This window comes from Euleptes europaea, chromosome 8 (assembly GCF_029931775.1).
Source record: "Euleptes europaea isolate rEulEur1 chromosome 8, rEulEur1.hap1, whole genome shotgun sequence".
NCBI lineage: Eukaryota > Metazoa > Chordata > Lepidosauria > Squamata > Sphaerodactylidae > Euleptes > Euleptes europaea.
The window spans coordinates 9791980-9807206 of record NC_079319.1 but is presented as its reverse complement, the minus strand read 5'-3'; the positions used below and the strand labels follow the sequence as shown (position 1 = coordinate 9807206).

Genomic DNA, 15227 nt, shown 5'->3' with positions numbered 1-15227 from the left:
TAGAAGCCAGTCTGTGGCTTCTAAGAGCCGATGTAACTACAGCAAAAGTGCATCCCGCTCAAAGCATAAGCAAACAGCGTAACTAGCATGGGTAATGTATCTTTTCATTTCAACATAGCCAAAATACATCTTATAAAGCTACTAGAGTAAGTGCAACCTGCTCAAATTGCGTATCTTCAGGATTGATAGATTTCATGCTGATGGATTCAAATCTTCCACAGCAACAATCACACTCTCAAAGAGGAGATCAGCCCCCCCAGGACAGGTAACCCCCCCAAATCACACTTGCAAAGAGGAGAACAAGCCCTCCCCCCCAACCAGAAGACGCAAATTCCAAATGAAGGAGAAGAATGGACCAGCCAGAGAGAGACTCACTGACATGGGATGTACTAAAACGAATGACAGGCTAGCCCGTTAGAAACAACAGGAACAGTTTATCCGAACTAGAAACCGCCGAATCCGGGGAAATTCGGCTGCTTTTCAGTTTGGATGGAACCGAATTGACAGCTGTACATTAGAGAAGCTCTTCCTACATTTCCGAGCTAGCAGTTTGTAATTACTGCAGCACGGTGCTGAATGCCTGGGCAGCAAATTTATTTCCTCCTTTCCTTCGCGGGAGTGTCGCCGATGAAAATGAATGGAGCCAATCACTCGTATGAAAACAAATGGTGTGGAAAGCCCAGCAGACAGACAGCTGGAGCGACACGCTTGTGCACGCACATGGGTGTGCCTATGTCTGCTATTACAAAAAAAAAAATTACAAAGGACTCCATTGGCATTTAATGGCTAATTTTGAAAAAGATTGTAGTCCCATCAGATGCCGAGGGAAACGAGCCTGGAGCTGGCAGATGTATCTGTTCTTCATGATCCATCAGTGCCTTGATGTACGTCCTGTCCAGTCCTGGACATCAAAGGGGGTTTGGGCACTGGGTTTTGTCTGCTTCCACCCCCCCACTGCCCCCTCTGTTGTTCCTTCCAGTTGTTGTGGCTGACACAGGCAATGGCCACAGACGTCGACTGCCAAGCCACAAAACCTTTATCCTGGAACGTAAGGGGGTTTGGCACGGCATAATAGTCTGCTAGATCTCAAGAGAGACGGACGCATCGCTGGCTGACATTGGCAGCAGACTTTCCACAGTAGGACGCTGCTTGGAAAACTAAAAATGAAAGAACCCCCCCTTCAAATGAGATCATATTAGAGACACACAGCACAACATTTTGCTGCTTATTTGCACACAATACATGCATTTTGATCTTTCTCATCTCTACAGATTTATGGTCATATAGAAATCATCACTACGTTCACCCCTTCTCCCAATTTCCCTCCCTGGGGTCTTCTTTTCCAACACCTTGTTGGAATATCTATTGTGGGGATATTCTGGTACTTAGCAGAGTGCCTTAAGCTTAGCAGCAGCAGAAGCTACACATGCGTGCGTGTGTGAAAATAAAAAGGGTATCTCCCTTCCCCTCCCCACAATAGACACCCTGTGAGGTAGGTGGGGCTGTGACTAGCCCAAGGTCACCCAGCTGGCTTCGTGTGTAGGAGTGGGGAAACAAATCCAGTTTGCCAGATTAGCCTCCGCTGCTCATGTGGAGGAGCGGGAAATCAAGCCTGGCTCTCCAGATCAGAGTCCACCGCTGTGACATGGAATAGATCCCATGTCCACTTCAAACTGATGAGACTAGCTGCTCTGCTCAATCAGAAGCCAATTTGGAAATTAATTGTTTAGGCCCTGCTGGGTTGTGCCTGAGAACGGCAGGTGAAGGGCTCTTTCCACTCGAACAGACCGCGATAATAAGCGGTGCAGATACGGGAGAGGCTTATCCTCCTGCCCGAGGTGTCCTTTCGCTTTTCTTGTCGAGCACATTTTAGCCTGCCAAGCGGATTGAGTGAAAACGGTTCATTTATTTTATCAGGGTCCAATTGTACCTACAAGGCTCTGAAATCCAGTGAGGCAAAAAAAGAAGGTAAAACTGTCCGCACGCAGGCAGGAAAAATGAGTGAGAACTAAATCTGCATTTCCTTATGCAAACTATTCGCCCGACTTGAAGAGAATTCAGATAAGCATCTGAATATGCAAGTGTGGGCAAAGTAACTCTTTCCCTCTGGTTTTTTTTTTTTTTGAAAAAAAAGAGAGAAATTGTTTGAGAGCTTAAAATAGTAGAAACCTACTTCAGGCATTTTTTTTTTAAGGGATGTGTGATTTTCAAAAAGCTTGGAGCGTTTTTGTTTTTTTTAGAAATGTAGGTGGTTGAATTGAAATTGAAATTGTTCAAGAATTTCTATTCCTTGGCTCCACCATCAACCAAAAGGGAGACTGCAGCCAAGAAATCAGAAGGAGATTGAGACTGGGAAGGGCAGCCATGAAGGAGCTAGAAAAGATTTTGAAGTGTAAGGATGTGTCACTAGATTAATTCATGCCATCGTATTCCCTATTACTATGTATGGGTGTGAAAGCTGGACAGTGAAGAAAGCTGATAGGAAGAAAATAGATTCCTTTGAAATGTGGTGTTGAAGGAGAGGGTTACGGATTCCGTGGACGGCCAAAAAAACAAATCAGTGGGTTATAGATCAAATCAAGCCTGAACTGACCTTAGAGGCTAAAATGACTAAACTGAGGCTATCGTATTTTGATCATGTCATGAGACAACAAGAGTCACTGGAAAAGTCATGTTAGGAAAAGCTGAGGGCAGCAGGAAAAGAGGAAGACCCAACAAGAGATGGATTGACTCAATAAAGGAAGCCACAGCCTTCAATTTGCAAGATCTGAGCAAGGCTGTCAAAGATAGGACATTTTGGAGGACTTTCATTCATAGGGTCGCCATGAGTCGGAAGCGACTTGACGGCACTTAATGCACGCACAGGTGGTTGAATGGATATCACACCAAATGTCTAAAAAGTATTGTCTTGAAGGTGTTGACAGATGGATCAAGGGCCTTTTAACCAATTAATCGATGACTGTCTGATTTCAATTGAAATACGTTTTTGCATTACTGGAAACCTCAACAGAGTTGACATTTTGAGATAACAGAAGTTGGCATACATTATAGGGTAACACAGGCACACCTACCAGGCTGAGTTTTCAGGAAACAGGAATTGGTAGCCAGTATCATAATATTTGCATTAACACAATGGAATTCCCCCTTGATCTGATGATAGTTTTACTTTGACGTCATTTGCTACTGGGAAATATTCTCGTGTGTGTGTGTTAAGTGCTGTCAAGTCACTTCCAGCTCATGGCGACCCTGAATCAATGTCCTCCAAAGTGTCCCATCCTTAACAGCCTTGCTCAGATCTTGCAAATTGAGGGCCGTGGCTTCCTTTATAGAGTCAGTCCATCTCTTAACATAAGAACATAAGAATGGCCCTGTTGGATCAAACCAAGGCCCATCAAGTCCAGCAGTCTGTTCACACAGTGGCCAACCAGGTGCCTCTAGGAAGCCACAAACAAGACTTGTTAAGCCGTCCTCTTTTGCTGCTGCCCTCAACTTTTCCTAGCATGACTGTCTTTTCTAATGACTCTTGTCTTATAATGTGTCCAAAGTACGCTAGCCTCAGTTTAATCATTTTAGCTTCTAGGGTCAGTTCAGGCTAGATTTGATCTAAAACCCACTGATTTGTTTTTTGGGCAGTCCACAGTATCCGTCACACTCTCCTCCAACACCAAAGGAATCTACTTTCTTCCTATCAGCTTCCTTTATATTCTCATAGGTGGGCAGTATTGAAATGGTTCTATTTAGGGTTGCCAGTTCCATGTTTCTTTATTTATTTGGTTTGATTTATACCGCACCCTTTCCCAGCAAAGCCAGGCTCAGGGCGGCTAACAACATAATACATGCACATTTTTATGCCAATAAAGGTACTTGATTGAATACATGCACATATAATATAAAGTTAAAATATACAATTAAAACCATAAACCTAATTTAAACTAATAGGTGTATAACCTATAGGCAGATGGCGCCCTACCTCATCTGAAAGGGAAAACAATTTCCTGTTGCCAACCTCCAGGTACTAGCTGGAGATCTCCTGCTATTTCAACTGATCTCCAGCCGATAGATATCAGTCCACCTGGAGAAAATGGCTGCTTTGGCAATTGGACTCTATGGCATTGAAGTCCCTCCCCAAACCCTGCCCTCCTCAGGCTCCACCCCAAAAACCTCCTGCTGGTGGCAAAGAGGAACCTGGCAACCCTAGAAAATATTCCCACGTGGTGACAGGCCAAAAAGGACAATGGGAAGACCCGAGCAGAAGTAGTCCCATTGCTTCCATGGGAAGGAGGCAGAAAACCAAAAAGGAGGGGGAAATAAAACAAAATGGTAAAAGAAAGGAAAGGAAAAGAAAAGAGGAAGGGAAAGGGAAAGGGAGGAGGATGGGAAGGGGGAGGGGAAATACCTGGAGATTTTGGGGATGGAGCCTGAGGAGGGTTTGGAGAGGGGAAGGACTTCAGTGAGGTATAATGAAATAAAGTCCACCTTCCAAAGCGGCCATTTTCTCCAGGTGAGCTGAACTCTGTTGCCTGAAGCTCAGTTGTAATAGCAGGAGATCTCCAGCCACCACCTGGAGGTTGGCATCCTATTTCTATTTTCAGTGCTTCGAAAGATGTGCCACTAAGTACCTTTTCTATTCCTTCCCATGCCTCAATATCTGACACTCATTGGGTTGGATCAAAAGTATTGCTAATACAGTGAAGGTTGTAGAACTGGACTTTTACCTTAGGGTTACCAGGTCCCTCTTCACCACTGGTTGGAAAGTTTGGGGGTGGAGCCTGAATAGGGTGGGGTTTGGGGAGGGGGGGACTTCAATGCCATAGAGTCCAATTGCCAAAGCGGCCATTTTCTCCAGGTGAACTGATCTCTATCAGCTGAAGATCAATTGTAAGAGCAGGAGACCTCCAGCTACTACCTGGAGGTTGGAAGCCCTATTTTACCTCCTCCCCCCACTTCCTGCCACCATCCCCTGAGGATCCCTCCCCCCAATCCTAAGTGCTCAGGAGTGCAAAACTGAGGTCTGAAGTGGACCTGGAGGTTGGCAACCCTAGCCAGAGCATCTGAACAAAGTGTGGCCATTACTGCCCTATCAGGGGAGGGGCTTGGCCATGTTTGTTTCTGGCCCTCAGGAGCCCTTACTGGCCCATCAGAAACTGTCTCGGTAAGTTAAATGGCCGGTCTGCCTCTAATAATCTGGGCTGATGTATGACAATGAAGAAATGGCAAAGAAAAGATGCAGACAAAAATTCAGAGCCCTCGACCTGCTGGGATAGCTTCTTTCTGCTTAAACCAATACAGGATACCTTCTTAATGGCATCTATGCCATTCTTCTTCTTCTATGTACCCCCAACAGAGAAGAATGCAAAAAACAAAACAAAAGGTACAAGTGCACCCACAGCCTGCGTGTTTGGCGTCTCCCAGACAGTGATAATGCAAAAGATTAGAGTGATGGACTATAGCAGGGGTGGGGAACGTCAGGCTCGGGGACCGTTTAAGGCCCGCGAAATCATTTGGCCTGGCCCTTCGTGGGTCCTGGCAGATCTCGCTCAGAAGGATCTAAGACTGGTGATCCGCCCCCTCCCACGGGCAGGAATAGTCTCAATTCAAGGCGGATGTGAGCTTGTTTTGCTGAGAAAAGGAAACTTTTTTCCTCCTTGAAGAAGAGTCGTTAGCTATGGAGCTGCTAGGACTGCCCAAGAAACTGTGTTAACCCTTTCCCACCTGGGCCGTGGAGAAACGTATTCCCTCTGTACTACAAGAGGGCTGGCAACAATGGAGGGGTTAAAGGGGGCAGAGCCAGAATGTGTGTGTGGGGGTCTGAGTTCTTAGCCAGTGTGTCCTCATTTCATCCCTGCAGGCGGAGGTAGCAGGAGCCGGCTGTAGAATCCGGCCCCAACCATGTGGAGCAGGAGCAACTCTGGCATGCGGCTGGACGGCTACGCCCAGCTGGTGCAACAGATCATCCTGTGCCACCAGGTGGGCGAGTGCACCACTGGTTGGATGCCTGCCTGTTTGCCCACGCCGGGGAGTATCATCTGGGGCAGCTGCCTGCTTGGCTTGGTTGGCTAATTTTAAAATTGATAATTTTGTATGGCCCACGAATGATGTTATAAATACCCAAATGGCCCTTGGAGGAAAAAAGGTGCCCCACCCCTGGACTATAGGACAATTATGAAAGGAGCATTATGAAAGACAAACGCCCTTTATGCTTCTAAGTCGAACACCAACAAAACCAACAATTTTATTGGAGAGGCTATTAGAAGAACAACGTCATTCCATGAGAAGATAATCCAGTTTCTGAGTGGATTATGTACCATGCAAAAGGGATTATACCTCCAATAAGGAAACCGGATTATTGTTGATGAGAAGAAATGGGGCACCCCTCCAATTACACCCGATTAAGCTGAGATGTGGAAAATGGCTGCACATGAAGCAACATCTCTGCTCAGATGTCCAGGGAGAGTGTTGTGCTGGGAGGATGGGTAGCAGGAGCCAAAGATTAGCAGTAATTCTAATGTACAAATGGAGGAGATTCAAGATCCGGAATAATACTGATAATGTATTACACATTAATAAACAGGACAGATTGTAATGATGGTGTAAGGAAGCTCTAGGAAGTATTGCAAAAACAAAATTCCCATCTGGCATTGCCTTCTCAGCAGTTCAGTAACCAGTTCCAGTGCATTTATTCCCCTATAGGGTTGCCAACCTCCAGGTACTAGCTGGAGCTCTCCTGCTATTACAACTAATCTCCAGCCGATAGAGATCAGTTCACCTGGAGAAAATGGCTGCTTTGGCAATTGGTCTCTATGGCATTGAAGTCCCTCCCCTTTCCAAACACTTCCCTCCTCAGGCTCTGCCCCAAAAACCTCCAAGTATTTCCCAACCCAGAGCTGGCAACACTAGTCATATCTGATGAAGGGAGCTTTGAGCCTCAGAAGCTGATACCCCAGAAACCTTGTCGGTCTCTGAAGTGCTACTGGACTCAATTCCAACTGTTCACCTTGCATCTGAAGCCCTTGATTAACCCCAGAAGCAACCAGGGCTGAAGGAAGGGGAAGGGCCTTGGCTGGGTAGGGCGGGGTAAAAGTGTGATTAACAAACAAACAAACAAACAAACAAACAAACAAACAAAGGGGATAGAAGAAACTTTTGGTGGATTCCCATCATTTATTAGCTTTCCAACAGCAATACATTTCAAAAGGTGTTTGGAGATATGGTGTCTGCTTTCCTGGAATGTGAGTGTTATTTATTTATTCGTATCATTTTGAAGTCCCCTGCCTCACTGGGACTGAAGGCAGATTACACAGGTAAGTCAGTATTATCAACAGGATGGGACATCCAACAAAGAAGGCAATAGGATTGGACCATCGAAACCTGGAACCAACCAGAAATCTGAAACAGAGCTGAAGCAAAGCATGTGTATTAGCATGATGCATTACACGGTACTAAATAGTGCATAGTAGGATCCTGCTTACAGCCACAGATAATGCCAACTATATAATAGCATAGTCTATGGTCCCTAACTCTTTACCCGAGCATCTGTTAATCAGTTTTGCTTTGAATTATACATCAATGATGAAAAAATATTGTATGTTTATGCTCTGCAAATCAGCTTGGGCATTCTTGGAATGGAAAAGCAGCCTCAAAATCTCCTAAATCAATCAATAAATATGTATCTGGGATGCTCTGAGATCTTCGGAGGAGGAGTGGGGAACAAGCATAAACAGATAGGCTATAGGTGGGAAATTCTATGTCTGAATGTACCACCATTTTATAAAATATTGAATATAGGCAACTAGGGCTCCAATCCTAAGTAAACATTCCTGAGAAGCCCATTCCTGAGTGTCAGCGTAGTGTAGTGGTTAAGAGCGGTGGTTTGGAGCGGTGGACTCTGCTCTGGATTTGATTCCCCATTCCTCCACATGAGCGGGGGAGGCTATGGTGAACTGGATTTGTTTCCCCACTCTTACACAAGAAGCCAGCTGGGTGATCTTGGGCTAGTCACAGCTCTCTCAGCCCCACCTACCTCACAGGGTGTCTGTTGTGGGGAAAGGAGGGTGATTGTAAGCTGGTTTGATTCCTCCTTAAGTGGTAGAGAAAGTCGTAGAGAAAGTAGGCATATAAAAACCAACTCTCCTTCTTCTACTACTGAATAACATGGGATTTACTTCTGAGTAAAACTGCTTGAGATTGTCCCCTAGCTGTCAGCAGAAGGATTCTAGTCCACCCTTCCCTTCTAGCCTTCTGTACATGTTCAGGGATGTGCAATGACTATTTAATATTCGTTATCAGTCCAGAAACAAATCTTAATCCAATGTCAACTTTGTGTGTATGTGTGTGTGTGTTTTAAATGGGGGTGAGTCTGAATCTGGTTTCATCCAAGCATGCCACAATGGCAGTACATATTTCTGTATTATCACTGCTTGGGAAGAACCAAGTTACGAGGAAGTTCATTGTAATAAATTCTAACTGGGAGTAAAAGATTCATATCTGACACACAGGGACATTTAATGTCCCTGTCAAAGTAAGGAGAGCACAGTAGCACTAACAATTAATACTGACACAGGAGAGTTGCAAGCCGAAACTTGATGATTAAGGGTTTTGAGTGGACCGCCTTGCTTATGAGGAGAGTATAAGCATTCGAGACCTTTTTCAGTTTAGGAAAGAAGACAACTAAGGGGTGAGATGATAGAAGTTTATATGCAAGGGGGAGGAGAGAGTGATATAGAGCTGTTTCTCCCTCTCCTAAAATAATGGAAATTAAGGGTACCTTAAACTAAGGGTACCTTAAAGCCCTGCTCTGGATGGTTCAGGCTAGTCTTATCTTGTCAGATCTCAGAAGCTAAGCAGGGTCAGCCCTAGTTAGTAGGAAGAAGAGGAAGAAGAAGAGCTGGTTTTTATATGCTTACTTTTGCTACCACTTAAGGAAGAACCAAACCAGCTAACAATTCCCTTCCCCTCCCCCACAACAGACACCCTGTGAAGTAGGTGGGGCTGAGAGAGCTCTACGAGAGCTGTGACTAGCCCTAGGTCACCCAGCTGGCTTCATGTGTAGGATTGGGGAAACCAACCTAGTTCACCAGATTAGAGTCCGCCGCTCATGTGGAGGAGTTCTCCAGATTGGAGTCCACCACTCCAAACCACCACTCTTAACCACTACACCATGCTGGCTCGCCTGCCTTTACATAGCGACCCTAGACTTCTTTGGTGGTCTCCCATTCGAGTACGAACCAGGGCCTACCCTGCTCGGCCTCAGAGATTTGATGAGATCGGGCTAGCCTGGGATATTCAGGTCAGGGCGTAAGGCTACTACTAGCAATCATATGGGGAGTGTTCACTTTGACAAATCTCCTAGCATCCCATTGAACTTTACCTGCACTCCGAAGATAGGAATAATCTTAGGATGACACTGGTCGTTTATGCATGGGAGTTTTACCTGAGGTTGGTTGCTCGCTGGACCCATACTTTCCTGTTGGGAATCTATGCACCAGCAATCTCCAAGCTCAAATCAAGTCCCTGCCCCTTGAAATGCTGCTTTGTAATTGGCTTACTTTCTGGGGCTTACTGTGAGAGAAAATTCCTCCCCCAAAACCAACTGCTGCATAAAAAAGCATTTTAAGAACGACAACCAAAAAACAAAAAAATAACAAAAATGGAGCAATTTGAAAAGTGGGGGGAGAGAAATCCAAGCCTCAGTTTTAAAGAACTTTTCTTCTGCTCGGAAAGAGCTCAGAGGAAACAGGAAGCCTTTGAATCCGGCCTCTGGACATGCTGCTTTGTAATTGGCTGTGAGTGAAATCAAGCTTGTGTGTCCAGCACTTTGCCTTTTGCTTGGGGATTTCACCCTGGCTTTGCTCAGGGAAGACAGAAGAGTCAGGGTAACAGAAGAATGGGAAGACCTGGACATTGCGAGGGCTGGGCACGAGGTCATCTCTAATGTAGGGAAAACTCATGCATAACTCCAAAAAACAACTGATTCACACCGGGGGCGAATGTGAGTGAAAGTACCCATGCATAAAGGACCAGTATTAATTAAGTGAGTCCATTCTAGGTACCCAGCCCCCATCTATTGCTTTTGGACCAAATAGCTCCCCGTGTTTTTTGTCTCATCGGAGGAAAACTACTTGTCCGAACCAAATAGCTTTATCTGTGCAAAACAGAGTCTTTCTTGAGTTTATGTTTCATCTGGAGCTTTTTAAAAAAAACAAAAACACTGAGAATCTCTTATTGCTAACTCAACGTCTTAATTGCTAACGCCAGATATCACCCTTCTGAAGTGCTATTTTAGACTCACACTGCTATAGATTCAGGAAGTGGTGAATCATCTGGGGCATGGTTAGGCTATGTGGAAATGACAGGTCTTCTTTGCAGCGTTCAGATAATCCCAAGAGAATTTATGTGACATTTTATGTATGCTTAATTGGATTCTAAAGGTTTGTTCAGGTGAACATTTCCTATTTCACTGTGTAAATACTAAAACTGACACTTTTTTCTGACTAATCACACTGCTTAGACACTCCTTAGTCAAATAACACACCAGAAACTGGCCAGTAGGACATTGTTACCTTTCATATGAAACAGCCAATATCGTGGTAGTGCTGTGGCTCAGTAGTAGAGCATCTGCTTTGAATGCAGAAGGTCCCAGGTTCAATCCCTGGCATCTGCAGTTAGAGGAAGAAGAAGAGTTGGCTTTTATATGCCGACTTTCTCTACCACTTAAGGGTGACTCAAACTGGCTTACAATCACCTTCCCTTCCCCTCCCCCCAGCAGACACCCTGTGAGATAGGTGGGGCTGAGAGAGCTCTAAGAGAACTGTGACTAGCCCAAGGTCACCCAGCTGGCTTCATGTGTAGGAGCGGGAAAACAAATCCAGTTCCCCAGAGTAGCTTCCGCCATTCATGTGGAGGAGCGGGAAATCAAACGCGGTTCTCCAGATCAGAGTCCACCGTTCCAAACCACCGTTCTTAACCACTACACCACGCTGGTGTAAGGTAGTATGTGATGTCAAAGAGCTCTACATTTTGGATAAAAGTTGTAAAAGAAACTAATAATTTGATTAATATTAGTGTAAAAAGAAAGCCGGCATTTTGTTTATTAGGAATACCACAAGAAAATTTGAATAAAAATGACAGAATTATTTGTCAATATAGTTTTGCTGCTGCAAGAATTGTAATTGCAAAAATTTGGAAGCAAGCGAATAAACCTTCAATAAATGATTGGAGAGAGAAATTATGGACTTATATGAGGATGGCCAAATTAACAGAATTCCTTCATGGAAAGGATATGGAAGAATTTAAAAATACGTGGAAAAAGGCCGCCACATATTGGGATAAACTGGCAAAAACGGATTTTATAAAGTTATTTAGTGAGCTATAGAAATTAGGTTTTTTTTTAATATCTATACATTATATAAATAATTGTAATTTTAAAACTGATATGACACGTCTGCGGAAGTCAGGTGAAGGGTCACACGAGGGGATGGGTGGTGGGAAAGGGGGTATCTTATAAGATTTAAAAATTATATTTAAAAAATGTATTAATGAATATATATATTGATACTCCTGGTTCTTTTTTTATTGTTATTTTATGTTATTTTTTTCTTTTTTCTTATTTTTGTTGTTATAATTTTTCTTGTATATTATAAAACTCAATTAAAAATTATATATTTAAAAAAAGAGCTCTACATGAGACCCTGGAGAGCTGCCCTCTGTCAGAGTTGGCAATCTTAACCTTGATAAACTAATGATTTGACTCAGTATAAGCTAGCTTCTTATAACTATAGTTTCCCCCCCTCCCTCCTTTAATTGTGGTTGAGATTTACAGTTGAGTACCTAAGTTCTTAAAACTGGCTGCAAACCTGGATACAAAACCATGATCTGAGGTCGGGTTGCATATTATGGATACAATTAGCCCTCGTTAACTGTTACTTCTTTGCTGAGCAAACCATGGTTAAGTCAGTTTCTCCAGCTCCATTGCTTGGAAGGTCACAAACCGGACTCATTGGGGGACTGCCTGTGCTCTCTAGGATTGGCGGGGCTTAGCTCTACAGTTGAAACTTTGTTTGATTCTATGTTGGGACAGTTAAGCAGGGCAAAGGCCCGAATCTCCACCTGGTGCTAACCATGGTTAAGAAAGAAAGAAAGAAAGAAAGAAAGAAAGAAAGAAAGAAAGAAAGAAAGAAAGAAAGAAAGAAAGAAAGAAAGAAAGAAAGAAAGAAAGAAAGAAAGAAAGAAAGAGTTGATGGGATGGGTGCAGACAGAGTAAGTAATGGTCTGCTCAGAGCACTGATTGAATCACAGGATGGCACAATGGTGATTAGGAGGAAGAAGAAGTTGGTTTTTATATGCTGACTTTCTCTACCACTTAAGGGAAAATCAATCCAGCTTACAATCACCTTCCCTTCCACTCCCCACAACAGACACCCTGTGAGGAAGGTAGGGCTCAGAGAACTGTGAGTAGCCCAAGGTCACCCTGCTGGCTTTATGTGTAGGAATGGGGAAACCAATCTGGTTCACCAGATTAGAGTCTTCCGCTCATGTGGAGGAGTGGGGAATCAAAACCGGTTCTCCAGATTAGAGTCCACTGCTCCAAACCACCGCTCTTAACCACTACACCATGCTGGTGCTGGCTGGTTCATTATTGAATTTGCACAGTGCCGTAAAGTGTGCTATATTCCAAAGAGGTTATCTGTCAGATGACGCAGGTCAGGATCTAGGTGAGTGAGCCTTTCTGGTACTGTTTGTCCATACAATTCAGCCCCATGCAATGCTTGTAGTGTCCTGAAGTATCGCTGGCACTGTCTACCAGATTGCCTGGGAAATCCACACCTGAAGTCCTAGAACGACTGGTTTGTGCTGTTCTTGTTTACCTGGTTCTGCATCCTAGCTTGCCCCTGGGAATTCTGTCCCTTTAATTCACTTCACTGTCTGGTTACTCACTTTGGAAAACCGGAACAGAGTCCAACAGACCTGTAGCTCCAGATTTCACTTGGTTGCCTGCAGCCCACACCGTGTTCTGTAAGGACTTTTTCATTTGCTGGATGTTACGGCGGATGCAGGATTGTTGCCAAAACCCAGCAACCCTGTGTCCCATTCTTCCCCTGTCCTTTCCCTGACACAAAACATGATCATCACATGGTGATATTCCCTGCTTTGGAAGTGGTAGCCAATGAAATACGGCAGCCATCTTCAAGTACTTGAAGGGCTGTCATATAGAGGAGAGTGATGAGTTGTTTTCTGTTGCCCCAGAAGGTTGGACTTGGACCAGAACCAATAGGTTGAAATTAAATCAAAAGAGTTTCCATCTAGACATTAGGAAGAATTTTCTAACCATTAGAGAGGTTCCTCAGTGAAACAGGCTTCCTTGGGAGGTGGTAAGTGCTCCTTCCCTGGAGGTTTTTAAGCAGAGGCTGGATGGCCATCTGTCAGCCATGCTGATTCTATGATCTTAGGCAGATGATGAGAGGGAGGGCATCTTGGCCATCATCTAGACATGGAGTGGGGGTCACTGGGGGTGTGTGGGGGAGGTGATTGTGGGTTTCCCGCATTGTGCAGGGGTTGGACTAGATGACCCTGGTGGTACCTTCCAGTTCTATGATTCTCTGAGGTAGGATTGCCAGCTTACAGGAGGGGGCCTGGAGATCTTCCAGAATTATAGCTGATCTCCAGACTACAGTGATCTCCTGGATAAAATGGCTGCTTTGGAGGGTGGAGTCTATGGCTTTGCACCCTGCTGTCACAAAAAAATCAGCATAGGAGACCAAAATTTAATGAAATCTATTTCTAATACTATTTTACATATACAACAAAGAAAATTACAATGGTCCTATAATGCACAACCTGCTAAGACACTCTAAAGTCCAAAACAAATCAAAGGATCCACCCCAATCCGTCGGGTCCCAATCCGTCTTTGATCAGACTTGCCGCTTCACAAGGCGATCCCCTTCCTGCATACAAGAAGGCGATACAAGGCGATCCCCTCCCTGCATACATCCTAGGCTGTATATCACTTCACAAGACGATATACAGACTTGCTACTTCACAAGGAGATCGCCTTGTGAAGTGGCAAGTCTGACCAAAGATGAATTGGGACCCAAGATGGATTGGGGTGGATTCTTTGATTTGTTTTGGACTTTAGAGTGTCTTAACAAGTTGCGCATTATGGGACCATCATCATTTTCTTTGTTGTATGTGTACAATAAAAAGGTAATGGTAAAGGTCCCCTGTGCAAGCACTGGGTCATTCCTGACCCATGGGGTGACGTCACATCCTGACGTTTACTAGGCAGACTTTGTTTGTGGGGTGGTTTGCCAGTGCCTTCCCCAGTCATCGTCCCTTTACCCCCAGCAAGCTGGGTACTCAATTCACCGACCTCGGAAGGATGGAAGGCGGAGTCAACCTTGAGCCGGCTACCTGAAACCGACTTCCGTTGGGCTTGAACTCAGGTCGTGAGCAGAACTTGGACTGCTTACCACTCTGCGCCACAGGGCTCCTATGTTACAGTACTATTAGAAATAGGAGATTTCATTATATTTTGGCTTCCTATGCTGATTTTTTTTTGTGATTGTGCTAATGTAGCATAGAGGTGTTCTTTTCTTGCTATTTGCACCCCACTGAGCTCCCTCCACTCTCTGTACCCCACCCTCAAATCTCCTGGAATTTCCCAACCTGGAACTAGTAACCCTAGTAACCCTAACAGCAGGTGTGTTTAAAGTTGCAGTGCAATAATGTGCTATCATTTGTTTTGTATCAGTGGTTATTATCTACTTATCTAGTTTCCAGCCACAGCTGCCTTACCCAGTACCAAGCTGGATATGCGCAAATACAGGAAGTGCAAATTAGAGAGCCGCGTACATGCTCCTGGGTCTGCCTTAGTCACAAATAGAAGAGGCAGTGTGTGCAGTGGTTAGAGTGCTGGATTAGGACCTAGGAGACCTGAGTTCAACCCCCCAATCTTCCCAAAAGCTTATTGAGTGACCTTGGGGCCCCTGTCTTTCAGCCTTAATTACCTCACAGGGGTGTTGTGAGCATTCAACAGGGGAGAGAACCAATGCATGCCACCCTAAGCTCCTTAAAGTAAGGATGAGAGTCAACTAGATCAACAGTGTCAAATTTGGAATATGGATATGGTTGCAAGATCCGGGTTGGGAAATACCTGGAGATTTTGGGGGTAGAGTCTGAGGAGGGCAGGGTTTAGGGAGGGGAGGGGCTTCAATGCCATAGAGTCCAATTGC

At 44.6% G+C, this 15227-nt stretch overlaps 1 non-coding gene across 1 annotated transcript; it reads left to right on the top strand.

The window, feature by feature from the left end:
- Positions 1-10591: 10591 nt before the first annotated feature.
- Positions 10592-10660, top strand: TRNAS-UGA (transfer RNA serine (anticodon UGA)). Its single transcript has one exon. It is a non-coding gene; the product is annotated as a tRNA-Ser (tRNA).
- Positions 10661-15227: the final 4567 nt, after the last annotated feature.